Below are 18,899 nucleotides of genomic sequence, written 5' to 3' on the forward strand. Positions count from 1 at the left end.
GGTAAAGAAACCAGACAAGATCACTAAGGACTAGAACTGTGATTTTGTTGGTGTTGGGAACTCCTGGAGGAGGAAACTATCAGTGTAGGTTAGCACCTCCTTTTTAAGTGATAGTTGCTAAACCCTTTCAACACTGAGAGAGTAAGTAACAGGAGAATGTCACAGAAGCTCACCAAACCTCCATTTCTTCCTCTATAAAATGGGGGTTAATAATATCTACATAACTTATTTCATAAGATACATCTGAGAAAAGTGTTTTGAAAAGTGCATAGCAGCAATTATAATTTGAAGGGAAAATAGCTGGCAATTACAACTCATCACACCTTGGCAAAAATGAAACAAGTTTGTATACTTGGGCTCAGCATCAACATTTGCCCACTCCTCAGACGAAGCTGGCTATGCTGGATCAAGGAACATGATGGTGCCTAATATTTCAGTGTACCCTTAGTGAGAGAGCAGTAGATGAAAGGAAAGGGAACATTTCCTTTATATGAAGAAATATCAAAAATGCCAAGAGACTTTCTAGTCAATATTAACACAAAGTCCCTTTGAAAGTGAGGACATGGTCACAAATATTAACTCACCCATCAGCGTATCTCAGGGATACTTTCAGCATCTAATGGGTATAAGGGTCCACCATGACCAATATGGAAGAGTGTTCGGAATGACAATAAAAAATAAATTTTTAAATGTGAATGAAAAAATAAAAAAGAGTGAATGAGAGATTCAACTTGTACAGCTTGGCCTCAGCAGACAGAACAAGGAGCACAGGATGGAAATTTCAAACAAGGAAATTAATTTTTGATATTAGGGGAAATGTCCTGAGGATCAGAAATTTCTCAAAGATAAATGGGCTCCCCCCAACATGAGTTTAATATCAAAGCCAAGATTTGACTCCATATTATAATTCACATTGAAGAATTTTGAAAATGAATTTCAACTGTGATAACAAAGTTTAATGATCTAAAAATACCTAGCTATTAAGAACATAACATTCAGAAAATTTCTTAGTTGAAATAATAATAGTAATAATAATAGCTCCCATTTATATGAGACTTTAAGGTTTATTTACTCATTTGATCTGCCCAAGAAACCTATAGTGTAGGTGCTTTATTATCCACATTTTACAGATAAAAAACTTCTCAAAGAGAGGGGGAAGTGGTCACACAGTTAGGAAGTATTTAAGGTAGTATCAGAACTTAAGTCTTTCTGATTCTGAGTTCTGAACTCTATCCACTGTGCTGCCAAGCTTCTTCTAAGTTGGAAGGCATGTGCAAATTTATCTAGTACTTTCTGTGCCTACCCAAAAATGCTTTCTATAATATCCCCAATAAAAGGCATCTATGTCTGCTTGAAGACCTATACTGTGAGGGAAGCCCTCTACTTCTTAGGGCAGACTCAAAATTAGTAGTAATTTTGTCCTAAACTCAAGACTCCAAAGCCAAGGAAATCTGGGTTCAAATCCCACTGCTGTGGGATTATATACTAGCTTTATAATGCTTAGCAAGTCACAATTTCTCAGTATCTCTCCAAACTCTAAATGTGAAAGAAGACACAGATTTACATCGTTAGAGGAAATAATATTTTCTCACCTATTAGTTCTCTGTGCCAATGAAATAACAGATTGATTTCCTATTTGCTCTCTATACACACAAGCATTCTTACTCCTGGATATGACATGGTGATCATCTTGTTGCTTTCTCTGATGTAAAGTTTAATGTCACATGAAGCACAGTTAAAATCTTCACCATTCACTTTTATTCAAGGGATTTGTATTGAGTATCTAGTCAAGAGTTAGAGATTCCTAAAGTTTGACAGCTTAGACCAAACAAAATAAATAAGTCACCAAGAACCTAGATAGTCAAGCACTAAGAAAAGGTATCTATTAGGAGCCTCTTAGCCTAGTAAGTGAAGTAAGTAAGCTACACTGCATCAAGGCCAAATAGCTTTCCCCACTTATTTGTAATGAAATATAGTGTTTATTATATATCTTCAATTTAAATAAGTGCCTTCCAACTCCGAAAAGCTTTGTCGAGTTAAAGAAAAAAGGAGGCAAGCTACCAATTTTGTAAGAAGTGGCACACTCCCTTTAAACCTCAAGTATTAATAGACTATTTCTAAAGATGTGCTCCACTGGCACTTTGTAAGTAATCATTTTAAAATACAGCTCTTCCAAGCTCTTCCCCCAAATGCCTTTGCACCAAGATGTCTGTTCAGTGGTATTTTCCATTTCAGTGTGTCAGGTCATAACAGTATAATGAAATATTGACTTTGATGCACCAAGATGCAGCTGATGAGAGATGCCACAGCAGGGCATGCAATGTCAAAAAACAGAAGAAAGAAAAATTTAGTGACATGCAAACGGTCAAGTCATCCTTACATTGGCAATAGGCCACTTCTGACTTTTTTTCCACTTGGTTTTTGGATTTATATTGACTTGTCCAATATATTTTCATAGATGTGATGAATGATTTTCATTAGACTATTTTGTCATGATATTAGGAGGCTACGAATCTCATCCTTCAGCAATTAGTGCCCCATTCTTTCCTAATCCCCTTGTGTGTTTCCTGGGGAAAATCTGTAATATGCCTTTTCCATTTAAGTTACAGTACATAAAACTCAAATTCAAAGTAGGTTACTAAGCACAAAATAGGATTTCTAATTAGTTCTTGGCTATGGGAGGGAGGAGGATGGGAAAATACAAATGGAGGGTGGATATGCAACAAAGGTGAAATATGCTGGTTAAAAGCTATACTTTGGTGACAACAGGATCCAAGAATCTATAATCATATGTCTAGTTTTTTTGAGAACAAGTCTACTGATATAAATTCTTCTGTGTTGCATTTAAAGCTTTTAAAAACCTGGGCCCTTTTTGCTTTTCCTCTCTTCTTCTGCTATATTTCCTTCCATGTACTGCACATTTCCAGAAACAATGACTTATCTTTCAGGTTTTTTAATACCACACTATCTCCCTTCTCTGTGACTTTGCATAAGTTGTTCCCCACACCTGGAATGCTCTCCTTTATCTTTCCCTGCTGACTTCCTTTAATGTTCAACTCAAATTCACCTAGTCTTAGAGCCTTTTCCCATCCTCCCAACTCCTAGTGCCTTCCCCTCCAAGACTCCTTTCTTTTTTCTTTGTATACTTCTTGCCTCTCTACCTACTTTGTTTACATGGTGTCTCCCCCATTAGAATATAAAATCCTTGACAGCAGGGATTATGCTCTTACCTTGGTCTCTTTAGCAATTAGCACAATGCCTGGCACATAGTAAGCAATACATAAACACTTATTGACTTGTCTAGATCTATACAGGTCAAATGAGTGGAGGACTGAGGCAATCACCTTGATACCTTACATCTCTAATCCTACATTTTGTTTTAAGATGATCAATGGGAAGTGTTGTGTGGTCTGAATTATCTGGTTAATCATATCAGCATTTCACTGCCTTTGGGATGTACAGACACAGCCTAATGAGCTAAATTCCCTTGGTTGGTTAAGTCACTGCCATTGTAGTAGTTCTTTATTTTTCTTTTCAACCAAAAGTGTTTAAATGATGGACATAGTGATCCCAGTGGAGCAAGAACTAGAGGAAGTCAGACAATAGGCCCAAAGTGAAAACAGTGCTACTTATCTTAAGCGACCCATAGGTTCCTCTATTTGGTTTACTGTGATTCTGTATTTAAAAGTCAACTCTAAGTATAGTCTTGGACAGAAAGACAACTATATTTTATGACAGAGATAGTAAGAAACACCACCTCTGATACATACTATCACCATTGCTAATGCTCTTTCCCCAAAATTACTTCTATTCTTATTCCTATTGATTGTCTATATATTTATTCACTACATCATACCATTATAGTATAAGTTTCTTGAGGGCAGCAGCTATTTCTCTTTCTTGCCTTCCTTTTTTCCCTTCTTCCCTTCTTTCTTACTGCCCTCCTTTTCTCTTTTCTTCTTCCCTTCTTCCTTCCTTCCTCTTTTCTTTCCTCCTTCCCTCCCTCCTTCCTTCCTCCTTTGATTTCTTTCTTTCTTTTGTTCTTTCCTTATCTTTCTTCCTTCCTTCCCTTCCATTATTTCTTTTTCTTTCTTCCTTCCTTCCTTCATTCCTTCCTTCCTTCCTTCCTTCCTTTCTTTCTTTCTTTCTTTCTTTCTTTCTTCCTTTCTTTCTTTCTTTCTTTCTTTCTTTCTTTCTTTCTTTCTTTCTTTCTTTCTTTCTTTCTTTCTTTCTTTCTTTCTTTCTTTCTTTCTTTCTTTCTTTCTTTCTTTCTTTCTTTCTTTCTTTCTTTCTTTCTTTCTTTCTTTCTTTCTTTCTTTCTTTTTTCCTTCCCTTCCATTATTTCTTTTTCTTTCTTTCTTTCTTTCTTTCTTTCTTTCTTTCTTTCTTTCTTTCTTTCTTTCTTTCTTTCTTTCTTTCTTTCTTTCTTTCTTTCTTTCTTTCTTTCTTTCTTTCTTTCTTTCTTTCTTTCTTTCTTTTTTCTTTCTTCCTTTCTTTCATTCTTTCTTCCTCTTTGTCTCTCTTTCTTCCTTCCTCTTTCTTTCAATAACATACAGCACAGTAAGAGGCATATAATGACTATTTCAGTGTAAGTTCTGGTTAGATTAAAGAAATGTTTCATAGTATCTTAGATCTAACAAGAAAATAGTAATAAAGTATAGTCAGAAAGATCTGGTTCAAATTCTGACTGAGTTCAAATTCTGCTTCCTACAATAGTTTGGTACACTTAAAAAATGCATGTTTCCTTCCCTCCACTAACAACTAGCTGTGTGATCCTGGACAAACCACTTTATCATTGTCCTCTAAGTTTCCTTATCTCTAAAATGAGGATAATAATACCACCTATCTCCCAGGATCAAATGAGGTCATTTATGCAAAGTAATTTACAAATTTTAAACTGTTACAGAACTGTTAGTTATTGTCATTCTAGTTTTGGGGGGTTGAAAAAGATTTTACAGGCAATCCAGTCCAACCCCCTTTTTTTGTGGAAACTGAAGCACAATTAAGTCAGTCAACAAGCCTTTATTAAGCAGATATTACATGTCAAACCATAGGTCAGGAAGAAAATATAAGACAAATAGACAGTGACTTGCCCAAGGCCACACAAAACTGTGTCTAATATGAAATGTGAAACCATATCCTCGGACACCAGAGCTGATAATTATTCTTCTTTTATCACTCTTTCTCCTATCAATTCATTTTGATGTTTATTAACAGTCCAAAGAAACATTAATCAGGGGATAGAGGAGAAATCATCAGCTAGAATGATGCTATGACAGTATCTTTATTCCCATATACCCATGTCCCCAGTTACTTTAGAAATTCACTGAGGCAAACCTTTTTACAAATTTTATAGATGTTAGATTGAACTGTCCAAATGACTTCCCATGGTAGGCATAGTATGAAAATGCATTAAAATACCCTTACAGCTTGGGAAGGGCTATCTTTTAAAATCTTACTTTTAGTCTTAGAGTAGATACTAAATATTGGTCCTGTATAATTTAAAATTTGTTATCCTAAAAAAAGTACTACATTTCCCAGGAGCCCACTGATTTCCTGTACTTACATATTTCCTGTAGACGGGGAATATTAGGCAAGGACATGGAGGGTCCTGCCCTCCTTTTGGCCCTGTTGGTGAGCATGGTGGTGGTGAGTGGGGATTTTGAAATGTTGAATCAGCCATGGGAACATGGTCTTTATTTTGTATCCTCTTTATTCCTTGAAATCTAATGAGCCCTTAAAATATAACATTTTAATATTTGAGATCTAATTTTAATTTGTACATTTATACAACCACTTGGAGAAGGAATTCTCTTTTTAAGATAGCCTAGGTAATTTTTTCAAGCCATGCTTCTCCTGCCAAGACTATTTTGCCCACCCCACCCACCCACCCACCCTTGCAAACACCAAAAGACCCCTGAACTCTCTTTGGAGCTGTGACCTTTTTCTTTCCCTACATTTTGCCTAGTTGTTCTCCCTACTGGCTGGGCAATTTTAAACCAGGGGAATCTTGGCAAAGAAGAGATAAGTCACTTCTCTTGCCCATCTGCTTGAGCCCATGTTCCTCAATTCCTCACTGCTGCCTCTGGCATTTCTGATACTTCTGCCGATCCAGCCTCCTGGGTTGTCCTAGGCTTCAGCGTCTCCTAACCTTCTTGATCCCAATTGCTCCTCCACCTTCTCTTCCTCCTCCTCCTCCTGCTCCTGCTCCTGCTCCAGCCCCAGTGGGCCCAGCCCCTGGGCCCCAACCCTAGTAGCTGCCCCTATTGCTGATCTTTTTGGTGCTGCTGATTTCTGCCACCAAGAATTTGGGAGTCCTTGGAGCTGCTCTCTGGGCAGCTGGTAAAAAGACCTGAGTGTGCTTTCCCTAGACAATAATTAGTCTCCATGTGGCAGGGATCTTTGGGGGTGGGGAGAGGGAAGGGAAGAAGGAAGTTTCTCTTCCAAACAGGAAGTAAATTACAAGCATTGTGCATTCTTTGAAAGAGCAGTGCATTATCTATATCAAACAGCTTTCAGTTTTAGTATGTTTTAATATGTTTTTTCATGAGTGCACTGATTCTTTCACTTACCTTGCCTGAGATTTTGGGGAGAAATTCATCTCTCTACAACCCTTTGCCATTTAGGCCTGCCCAGATGCTAAGATTCATCCAATTTGGGATTCCTTCACACTATGTTCAGCAAGGAGTTCTCCCTCACTATGGGAGATCCAAGAGCTCTGATGAAAGGAATCTGAAACTTTAAGCCTCTTAAGACTCCATTGTTTTATAAAAGTCTCTGTATTTTATTGTATTTTGCTGATTGTCTGCTTTAAGATTTAATTTGGTTGGTTTTAAGTTTATATATTAATCTGATCAATACTGTTTTGTTACACTGAATCATTTTAATCTACTGTTTTGACTACTGTTATATTCTGTTAACCTTTCCCTTTAACTATACTAAACAAATATTATTGAGTAAGCCCATAAAAATCATCTTTTTCTTCCATTTTTGCTTTGTTAATTGTCACATAGAGGATGGATGGACTGGTCAGAAAAAATGGTTACAATCATATAACAACCTTTGGAAAATTTAATGAGCTAAATATCTCAGATTGATTTTAAGGGGTCTTCAGACATGATTTTTTAAATTTTTTTCATCAACTCTGACTGATCATTTTGCCTTCCTCTGAGTTATTTGTAACAAGAATTAAAGAGTCCATTTTAGTAGCTGAAGTGATGCACTATTATAATCCCCATCTCTGCATTTGTAAAAATGTGAATGGATGGGACATAACAGTCTCATATCAAAGGATCTGGGAAGTTGATCCCAGGGTATGATAACCCTGGGTGGCTCCCAAGAGGGAGTTTCTCTCATTTGTAACTGTTCTGCTTATTCTACCCTTCCACCAGAATGATCTAGATTTTTGGTGACTTTTTAGACCCCACATCAACAGTACATAAATTTGTTGGGGTTTTTTGTAGACTCCTCTGCCACATTTTTGTAATGATGGCAGTAATAGATTTTTAAAAATATCTCATTCAATGTTGAAAAATTGCTAAACCTGAAAAACTTGTGACAAGTATCCATTAGTTTTAAATGTCACACAGCAGACTCATGTGAATCCTATATGATAGTGGTTTTATTTGCTATTGTAATTAAATGGGCTATTATGACTTTGGGGATTTTGATACCTTTTGAATGTGCATTACCTGTTGTATTACTGTTCTTTATTAAAAAAAAAAGTTAGTGCATAATGGCCAAGTTTGAAAAGGAAATGGATCTCATTTTTGAGTGAGAAACCTTTGTACTCTACCTTTCCTTAACTGACACAGCGTGTCAATGATTTTAAGCTACATATTTTTGATTTTTAAAACTCTTTTATTATTGTTTTTACTTGCATGTTCAATATACTATTTCAGTTATATTTTTTCTCTCCTTTTTGTTTTTGAATCATATGTCAACAGTACTGAGAAGATTTTTCTTTAATTTTTTTATTTTGCAGTAATATGTTTAAAATATATTTCTTCTAATATTAATACATACCCCAAAAGCTTTAGACTATAAAAATTATACCATTGATTGTTTAAAAAATTATGGGACTTTTCTCAATGATTTTGTCTGAATCCAGAAGAAGAGAATACAAAAAGAGCCATTGCACAGTGCTAAAGAAGTACAAAGTTAAACTGCATATTGCCAATTGAGCACAAGGTCAAAGAGAGCAACCAATCCTGGTGGTATTGATGGAATTTTGAGCCAAGACAAGAGGACTTGAACTTGTTTGGAGTTCAAGGTTGTGGAAGTTTTGACATATATCAAAAGCAGATCTTCAATGTGCCACATTCTACCAAGTATCTCAAATTTGGTTCCTACCTGATTCCTATAGTCTAGTCCCTATTCTGTCTTTAATTGTGCAGCAAAACTTTCTGTAGTCCTGGCTGATGATTGGGAAAGTGTAGAATTACATAAATCACTTTAATTTGGGCCCTGATTCAAGTACCTGTTGTAGGTTTATTTTCCTTTACTTAAACTTTTTATATGTAAGATTTTGATATTCTATATTTCATCCAGAAATTACTTTTTCTTTTATCTTTGGATTTTTTATGTTTTTAGTTTCTCTTGTCAATTTATTCATATACCTCATAACTCAACCATGCATCCCTAAGTGATCCCTGTGTTTTTCAACACCTTCTTCAGGGAGTAATGTATTATTATTCTAAAATGCAAAGTTTAAATTCTTTTTGAGAGCAATTTTAGGATAAGAAACATGCTACCTCTCTGAATACAAAAAATTATCTGTTTGGAGAAGGCACCATGAAGATGCCTCCACAGACCACACACTACACCAGAAGATCCAGAGTGAACTTTGGGATGTGGTGATTTTAACTGTGTGGGGCTGAATGCATTTGTTTTTGTATGGATACTCTTATGCGGAAGGGGACTTCCCCCTAACTGTTTTTATTTGTCAATCCACCTAGCAATCATTGGTTTTGTTCTCTTTTCCTCTTATCTTCAAATTATTGTAATTTCAAAGTTGGTTATGTTTACAAGATCCATTATAGACTAGTCTTCCATGAATCTCAAGGGGGAATGTATAATTGAAAATCTGTTGCCCTAAAAAAAAGACTACATTTCCCAGAAGCCCACTGACTTCCTATCCTTACATACTTCCTGTAGACAGGGGATATTAGGCAGGGATATGGAGGATCCTACCCACTTTTTGGCCCTGTTGGCAAGCATAGTGGTAGTGAATGGGGATTTTGAAATGGTGAATCAGCCATGGGTATGTGGTCTTTATTTTGTATCCTCTTTATTCCTTTATTTCTAATGATCATTAACAAATCCCTTAAATTATAACATTTTAATATTTGAGATCTAATTTTAATTTTTACAGTCCCAAGGCAGATGCTAAGGGCTGGAAAATTGGGGTTAAGTAATTTGCCCAGGGTCACACAGCTAGGAATGTCTGAAGTGAGATCTTACCAACTCCAAGCCTGACACTCTATCCACTGTGCTACCTAACTGCCCCTGGAAAGGCTATTATTTGATTTTAGGAAATGTTTTAATGCTGAATAGTTCAAGAATCCGTAATTTGGACATAATGAGTAATTTTTGGAGATAAGATTACCAAAACTCATTGGCTTTAGTAGATGGCTTTTCTGACTGGCTATGTTTAAAATTATTTTATCATATTTTGTCTAATCTTTTGAGATGGGCTTCTTCAAACTCAGTAAGACTAGTTCTTAGATGACAGATGCACAGGCCATCACACAGGTTGTCCTCTAAGTACTTACAGTGTGGTATCATGTACCACAATGTGGGTTCCATTGGTTTGGTCTTTGAGGATCTAGGGCCATCTTGCAATGAGGCACTGGAAGAGAGTAGAAGGTGTTTACTGATTATAAAAAGCAGGATTTTTTTTCTAGAAAGAACCCAACTCATTTTTCATTTCTTATCCATTCATTCGCTCTGAAATCTCCAGAGCATAGAGTGGTTTCTGAATGATGCGTACACAATTCCATATTCTCATTTTTCTGGGTTCCTTTTCTTTATCTTTTTTTCTGTTTAGAGAATCCTCCTTTTGTGCTATTTTATATAACTCATGCCTGTGTGATATAAACTCTGTGTCTGCTGGACAAAAAATGGGGGTAGGAAGTAGCATAAATATATTCATTCATCAAAGGTATATAAGTAATTAGCCACTCAGAGAGAAATAGAAATACAAAAAAAAATGATCATAACTACTGAAGAACTACTAGAAGAGATTTTTTTCTAGGCCCTAGGAGACCTGAGCACCCCTCTTACCCCTTAGCCAAACTTGTGGTCTTCATCTTCTCTCACCTATATAGCAAGGATCCAGATGGCTATGCCTTACTTGTTGTAAGAATAAGTATGGCATCGTGGATAGAGATCTAGCCTTGGGGACAGGAAAAACTGGGTTTAAATGCTGCCTATGGGCAAATTACTTAATCTCTCAGTGACCCAACAGCTCTCTTAGACTATATTAGTTATGTGGCAGCTAGATGTCTCTGAGGATAGATTGCCAGGCCTAGAGATGGAGGGACCTGGGTTCACATTTGACTTAGATGCTTTCTAGTGGTGTGGTCCTAGGCAAGTCACTTAACTCCAACTGCCTAACTCTTATCCCTCTTCTGTCTTAGAGCTGATACTTAGCATTCATTCTAAGATTGAAGGTTGGGTTTAAAAATATATGAGTTGTCAATCTGAATAGGTAGATGGAATTTCCATACCACATTTAATCTTATACCTGAAATGTAAATGTAGTGGAAGAAAGGAAGCAAGTAAGCAAGCAAGCAAGGAAGGAAACGTGGATAGCAGTGAATATATATATATATATAATGTCCTGATTTAAATCAGTAAATTTAAAATCTAGGAACTCTTGTTATTATTATAAGGCATTAAAATAGTTCATTAGTTAATATTATCCCAGCTGTTCATTCTTCACAATGAATAATTTCTAATATTTATTTCCTCTAATAAGGTCAAAGTATTTTAGAGAATTTTCAACAAGCAAAATTGACATACAATATCATGATTTTCTATTAGATAATATGTTTTTGAAAAAGAAATACTTGTATCTCTTCCTTCTGTGTTTATCTCCTGTCATGGAAAACTCTCAAATTTAAGTAAAATTCTGAAATATCATGATGAAAGGACAAAGATAGTGACTGGAAACTAAACAGGACACTGGTTCCAGGTCACATTTTAAAATTCAATTCTATAACAGACTGTGTGCTCTTATAAAATAGACACTGTTGCGTGTTTAGACTCGTGTCCTTTTTTGCAGAGATATTACTACAGAAGTCTTTCTTGGTAGTAATAGGAAATGGTTAGAAACAGAAGAAGTGTATACTATAGAGAAAAGAGAGTGAAGAATGAATAATTTGGCTATCATAATGTTTTTTTTTTCATTTTCAGATTTGGCCTTTAAAATATTTCCAGATCTAATATACTCCTCTTCTTTGAATAAAAATAAATTAACTAACTAGCTAAGTAGATACTTCTAGGCCCACACACAATCACAAAATGGCAGCTGTGAAGGATCAGTATACAATATAGCCAATACCTGACCAAAGATCCCTTGTCTGTGATAAGTGGTGGATCCAGACTTGATCTCATAGTCTCAGAAGATGTTCAGGTTCACCAGGAACTGCCTTGATGAAATCCAGAAATTAGGAAATCAGGAAAGATAGCTACTAAGAAATCTGCAGCTGACACCTCCAGAAATTCTCCAGAGACCCAACTAAACTGTCTTGGTCTCAGCCTAAACTCCTTCCGAATTTCCAAAATCTTCCTGCTGGTCTCATGCCACTTTTCTGCAAATGCCACCACTTTCCTTACAGTTGGCATTACTATCCTAAGTTTACTCTGAAGATCGCTAATGTAAGAAAACTAACAAACTACCAAGGTAGTCCATTCCCCTCTTACATAGCTCTAAACCGTGGGAAGTCTTTGCTTATATCAATTCTAAATCTGCCCTTTTGCATCTTGGACCATTGTTCCTAGTCCTGTCCTCTGAATGCAAAAAAGAACAAAGCTAATTCCTCTTCCTTCAAATACTATTATGTCCATCACCTCCCTCTTTAAATAATTTATCCTAAGATTATGCATGGAATAATAGAATTTAATTTCAGGAAATTACTGCCCAATAAAGAGATTGTCAAGTTTGACCTTTTTTTTTCCAGTTTGAGAGGACCTAAAGGGAAATTACCTTATTTGTGTGCTTCTCCTAATAGTTTCCCCTTCCTCAGGCTTAAAATCAAATGAAAGAGAGAATACGTACAGTCTGAGGCTCTCTGAAATATCATGGAACATATTTCTATGAAACAGAACTAACTCAGTGCTCCCAGGTCAAGGTATTGGTATGCCTAAAGCACTGATAGGATCAAAATCTAATTGGCTATAGTATTAAAGTTTTAAGCAAGTTCAACATACCCATAATTCAGGTACAGCTGGGTAGCTCAGTGGATTGGGAGCCAGGCCTCAAGATAAGAGGTCCTAAGTTCAAATCTGGCCTCAGACACTTCCCAGCTGGGTGACCTTGGGCAAGTCACTTGATCCTTATTGCCTAGTCCTTATTATTCTTCTACCTTGGAACCAATATACAGTATTGATTCTAAGATGGAAGGTAAGGATTAATTTTTTTTAAAATATACCCATAATTCCCATAAAACCATACCATGTCTAAGTATTGCACAGGGCAGGTAATTTAAAAAAAATTCAGATCATCATTAATTTTATAAGCTTTTGCCAAAGGTAGTCATATAGATCACTACTAAAACACCGAGTTTCTTAGAAGTCTCTATAATTTTCCATCAACCTACCAACTTAATTACTTGCCATCAAAGTAGAAAGACCTTTACCTGAAGTAGAATGCAAACTACAGAACAAGAGATAAGAATTAAATAGTTAATACTCAAAAGTCATTTTCCATACTTCAAGGAATCCAAGATGCAAGTTCTTAATTCCAAATCTTGTTGCATTTCACCTTCTGGGTACTGTAAACTAATAGAAAAGGGGAGAAAGGAGAATTGTAAGACCACTTGCTTATTACTTCTGGTACCACTGTCTAAAGGCATTGCTGTGACTTAAGGAATGGTAAAATGTTAGAAACTTGACCAGAGATGTAACTTAAGAGCCTCAGGGTGTGAAAAGTGTTATATCTCACCATGATATCTGCGAAGCAGGGTGTCTTGGGACTGTTTCCTCTAGGCAGTGGATTTCTGCACCTATAGCTCTCATGATGGAAGACGGAAAGCTTCCTGTTGTTTGCAGAATGTATTAGAGAAAGCTATGAGGCAGCTTCCTGAATCCACACTCATTTTCCTTTTTGCTGTCAAGTTCCCAAATCATTTGCATCTCACCAGAATCAACTCCTTCCCTACCTCTCTCTCTCTCTATTTTACAAAGTAATGATACTGCTGTGACATTATCACTTGTACATTAAGCCATACTTGTGGGGGATTACCAAGTTACCAAGGAAGATGTTTTTCTTTTACCTTCTCTACAATAGGCACTTTTAAGCAATGCAAAAAAAAGACTGAAAAAAATTTTTTTTTCTGAATTGGTTCTACCTATACATTTTTCCAATTATTTATTTCAAAGACAGGATCAATTGCTTTTTAGTAATCTGACCCATTGTTTGGAGTTTACCTATTTTTTTCAAACAAGCAAGTAGATTTAATATTGGACAATCTGATACACTGTTCTGGTCTTTACCTTTAACCAATGACACTACAGCACAACTTAGAGACCTTTGCCATGTAAAATCCATGCCTGAAAGCTCTTTAAGATCTCTTTTGCCTTTATTGATGTTTTAAATGCTCTAGGTCTCTAGTGTATACCAAAATACATTGCTTTATTTTATTCTCACTTCTAATTGCAAGTTATGTGTGCTTTTGTCATAGCAATTTCTTCTTTAAAAAAAATTTAGCAACATCAGAGTTAAAGATAGGTGGGTGTAAATCATGTTTTATGAGAATGTTTAATGACTAAGAATGCGAGAAATTTTTTAAACTGCCACTGTTAGTCTAATTTAATAGGATCTTCATGGCTAAAGATATTTTGAACGTTTGACAGGCTTAGCAACTTGGCAGTCAGCTACAGACCTCTAACACTGTCAAGTGAAGTTCAAGTCCATGAGGGACCAGAAGCCTTTGGATGGCCATTTGGTGGGATAGTTAATAAGCATATGTTAAGTCTTCACTGTGTACAAAGCACTGTGGTAGGTGCTAGGAAGAGAAATGATAGACAGGCTCCAAGCTTTATAATCTAGAGACATATATTAATGAGTGACTCGAAAAGAGACCATAATTAACAAGTTTTTATCAGAATTCTCAATAATTAACCTTATTTATAGGTGCACAAGTTACAACCCCACATAGCTTACTTAATTTAGCAAGTTTGATGGAGAAAAAGAAATGCACTAAAGAAAAAGTCAAATTGTTTGGTGGGTCCCATGTAACATTCAAAACTGAGCTGATTAAGTATTTTGTGCCAAGATTTTTTTTCTTTTAATGTTGTAAATGCAGTAGAAATAAAGGAATGAATTTAAGGAATTGACAAGATAATTCAAATAAAAACTTTTCCTTCCTGATCCCAAGTTGGATTTTGAGCTATTCTGTTACCTCAATCTCCCTTTTGAGTTTACGGAGGTGACCTGTCAAGGGATAAATTTATGCAATTAAGAATCCGTTTGTCCCTAGCATGTTGGACTTTGTCAACACTAGAAAGGAATGGAGAATTAAAACAAAATTAGATCTTGCCCAATTATATGCCTTAGTCAACAAGGGGAACTTGGAATAGTTGACAGAAGAAGTGAATATTGTCAAAATTCCAGAGCTAGGTAGGTTCTGTGGGCTCAGTAATTTCAACAAAGATTAGCACCTAAGAGGACACACTGACAGAATATTCTAAGGGGACTTGCCCACACACTTTCTCTCATTAAAGCTACCCATATTTTTTTCATCTCTGATGTTTCAGATGTGGCAAAATTCACTGCTGGTTATGTTAACTTTCTTAATACAAAAACAATGATAGTACTTTCCCAAAATGTACTCTGCCTCTTATTATTTTAATAATTCATATTAAAAGTTTGTCTATTAATAAATCATTAGTTAGATTTGTGTCTTTACAAGCAAAATGGAGAGCTTATTATCTAGATAAATTTCACAGCAGAAAAGCATACCTGCTTTTAAAGAAAATTGTTAGACTGAATTATACAGATTCTTTAGACTGGATAATTGTTCAGCCTTCCACTACCTACCTATATAGGCTACAATTTTGATTCTCTCTAGCTTTATAAAATCTTTCAAGAAAAAGAAAAAAGGTGTAAAATGACTTTGGAGTAATTCCATCAATGGCCTCATTCAGTAGCCTGATGATTCTGTAAATCACCAGTAACAGCTGTAGACCAATTAAGTTCAAAAGTGTACAGGTGGTCAGGGGAATGACTTGAAAAATGCACTCCAGTTTAGAGGTTTTTATTTCTTAAAATATTACATCTCTTTCTGTTTGAAGCCAAAAAATAAGAGAGAAAGTAGTTGAAGAGAAAGAAACGATGATACAGTGGAATAAAACCTAGTCAGTACCAGATGTAACCAAATTAAACTTAACAGTTCACAGGTGTTCACAGAAACTGCTCATAATTTATCTGAGAGAAAAAAAATGCTCCATCCTATTTTTATCGCTAATGTAAAAAACAGTTTTATTTAAAATAAGAATCCTTAAAACAGCTGTGATAACCACATTGTAATATTTATTGGGAAAGGTTGTGTGATTGGAAAAATGGGAATAAATGGGAGGTTTGTAGCAGGGTATGAAGGAGAGAGGGGAGAGAGGGTATATTGCTTGGAGAAGCAAGGGAGGGAGATGCCCCCTGCTGAGAGGAAGCCCCTTCCCTCACAAACTGTCAGTCTTATTTCCTTTCCACAACATGTCATTTCCCCACTAATAACCATGTCATTTGTGTGCTTTATCCACAACCAGAGGGCCTGATAAATTCTATCACTGTTGATATTTGTGTCATTCACATTCTTATAACCATAAATATAAATCAGTCTATAGCAAACTCAAAATGTTTCTGTGTGACCAGATGAACAACCGATAGCACTCCATTTAACGAAAAAGATAGTCTGAGATCACTAAACTCAGACTAGGAATTTTAGGGATATTTCTAAATATTTTGATATGGGAGGAAGTTGCATTTGAGTTCATGGGTATTGCAAGAGTTGCCACAGATGATAGTTCAAGCAACTGTTGTTTTACAAAGAAAGGACTTTGCAATTGGTTGAGGGGGTCACATGACTCCCTTACTTATTTATGCATGTATATTTCTCACTCTTTCTTGACTGAACTAAAGAACCATGCATATAACTATTGTGCTGTTTATGGAAAGAGAATTTTGGATGGAGGTAGGGAAGAATCATTTATGCTTTGAAGTCATTCTTTTGCTCAACATTATTACCTCATTAGCTCATTTCCTTTCAGTAAATGAGGCTTGGAAATTCTACCTCTGTCAATATCCTTCAAGGAGCTGATGAAGACTCCTTTGTCAGAATGAAATTACTTTTTGTAATTAGCAATTTTTCTAAATATATAAACGCACACCTCATGAAAAATGGGGAACAACTTGCTCCCTAGATTCTCAGTCATGTATTTATGGAAAGATAACAAAGACATGAGAAAGTCATGTAAATATGTTTAATGATACATCAGGAAAGTGGAATTTAGCCCACATATCTGATTAATAGGGAAACTTTCTTCCAGAGGATATAAGCAATACTTTGGGTCTGAAAGTGGGCAAAGACACAAAGATGGCACAGACAAAGTAAAATAGAGAGGGAGATTTCTTTTATCCAAATTAATGATGAACAAGTGAATCATAAATTTAACCCATGGGGGGAAATAGGCACCTATCTCTTTGATCCCTCTTGTGCTTGCCAATACTGAACCCTGAATTTATGCTTTTGAATATATATGTACATATATATATCTACATATACATATATAACAAACATAAAGAGAATGTCTTCCATTTCATAGGGATGAAGAGATTATAAGTAAGTTTTGGGGATATTTTAAACTCTTATCTTCCATCTTAGAATCAATACTGAGTATTGGTTCTAAGGCAGAAGGGTGGTAAGTGCTAGACAGTGGGGGTTAAGTGACTTGCCCAGGGTCACACAGCTAGGAAGTGTCTGAGTCCATATTTGAACCCAGGACCTCCTGCCTCTGGGCCTAACTCTCAATCTACTGAGCCACCCAGCTGCCCCCTTTAGGGATATTTTGAATCTCTTCCTTCCAAATGCTACATATGTTGTCCTATTCTTCAGCCTTTTCAAATGGGTATCATTTCTCTATAGTAGTATATATCACCTGAATATTTCTGATTTTTAAGCTTATTGCATCTGGCTAATCAGCTATTTCTTAACCGAAAGGAAGCAAAGGTACATTTGATTATAGAAGAGGAAAAGTCTCTTTCTAACCTTGATAGAAATGTTCATATACTGGCATTCATCACTATATTTCTGTACTCATAGTTTCAGGGGAAACCACCTTGTGAATGTCAAAATTGATTTAGAAATATGCATAGTCATAACCTACAATATGATGTGAAATGAGAGGATGGTATTTAATACTTGTAATAGTTAACTTGTAATAGCAATTTATGGTTATATAATTTTTATATTCATTATTACATTTAGCCTTCAAAATCACCCCATGAGGTAAAATGTATATGTGTTATTCCTATTTTATAAATGAGGAAAACTGATGCCAAGAAAACCCAATTTCTTGTTTAATATTGTTTAAATAAAAAAAGAAGATAGCAGATATTCAAACCTCAATTCTACTAAGTCCATCTAGCGTCCTTTCCACAAATTCATGATATATTTAAAGTATAAGAATAGTAGAGAGATTACAATTAGAAGAATTAACATTAAAGTACAATATGTACATTGTTGTTTCCAAGATCTGAGTGTACATGCTCTGAATGACGGGACAATATCTCAGAGCCAGTATCATACCACATTTTTCTCTCTTAGAAGCCTCTGCTTTGTAGACTCCACCTTTAACAAATCCTGAATCTTTCCAAGTATTGTTTCAAGTCACACAAGTCAGGGATACAAAGATACACAAACTCTTTCAGAACTACCCTGCCTATCAAAAACACCTCCATAAGAGGGGAGTTTCTTGGAAAATGTAGACAGTGGAGTCACAGGATTCCCATGCCAAAGCAGCTTACCCATATCTCATTTTTCTTTAAATACCCCACTGACAAATAAGCCCCAAATAGGCCAGCTTAGATATATCTCCTAGGTCTTGTAAGGACTCTTCTTGAAACATATCTTATAATACCTTCTGCAGTAAGGACCCACCTATGAATGGCCCAAATGTACTTTAGTTTAACACAGCCACTGGCCTTGGTTCTGAAATTTCCCTGTTTCCAACATGTAAACAAATTATTTAAAACATTGAAAGAAGAGTACTAAGACAGTAGGTAATTAATAAATCTTTGCAGGATTGAATTAAGTCAAATCAGGAAATGTAGATATACCTTCATAAACTATCTTGCTGAGTCAATAATGGAAGATATTTTCTAGGATATAGGAAAGAGTAATGGATAATAATTTGCAAAGCTAAGTGATAAATTGTCACAGAATATGTGTTCAATTTTGAAAGTAGTTGTCTGTGTGTAACTGACACTAATCTTTATGGAGTTGCTTGAGATGAGGTATCTATACAGGCATTTAAAGTTAACCTAGTAGTCGCCAATTTTACTAAACCAAATTTGTGAAATTTTGTCATCAATGGTTCAGCTACCATCAGTGACTATCATGCCAAAGCTTTCACTAAGCAAAAATTATTTTAAAATTGCTGTGATGAAATATATCATTGTG

At 35.7% G+C, this 18,899-nt stretch overlaps 1 protein-coding gene across 20 annotated transcripts in view; it reads left to right on the top strand.

The window, feature by feature from the left end:
• LOC100619412 (contactin-4) overlaps positions 1–18,899 on the top strand; it is a 1,170,520-nt gene that overhangs the window by 941,797 nt on the left and 209,824 nt on the right. The gene's annotated exons all lie outside the window — the stretch shown is intronic.

This window comes from Monodelphis domestica, chromosome 7, assembly GCF_027887165.1.
Source record: "Monodelphis domestica isolate mMonDom1 chromosome 7, mMonDom1.pri, whole genome shotgun sequence".
NCBI lineage: Eukaryota > Metazoa > Chordata > Mammalia > Didelphimorphia > Didelphidae > Monodelphis > Monodelphis domestica.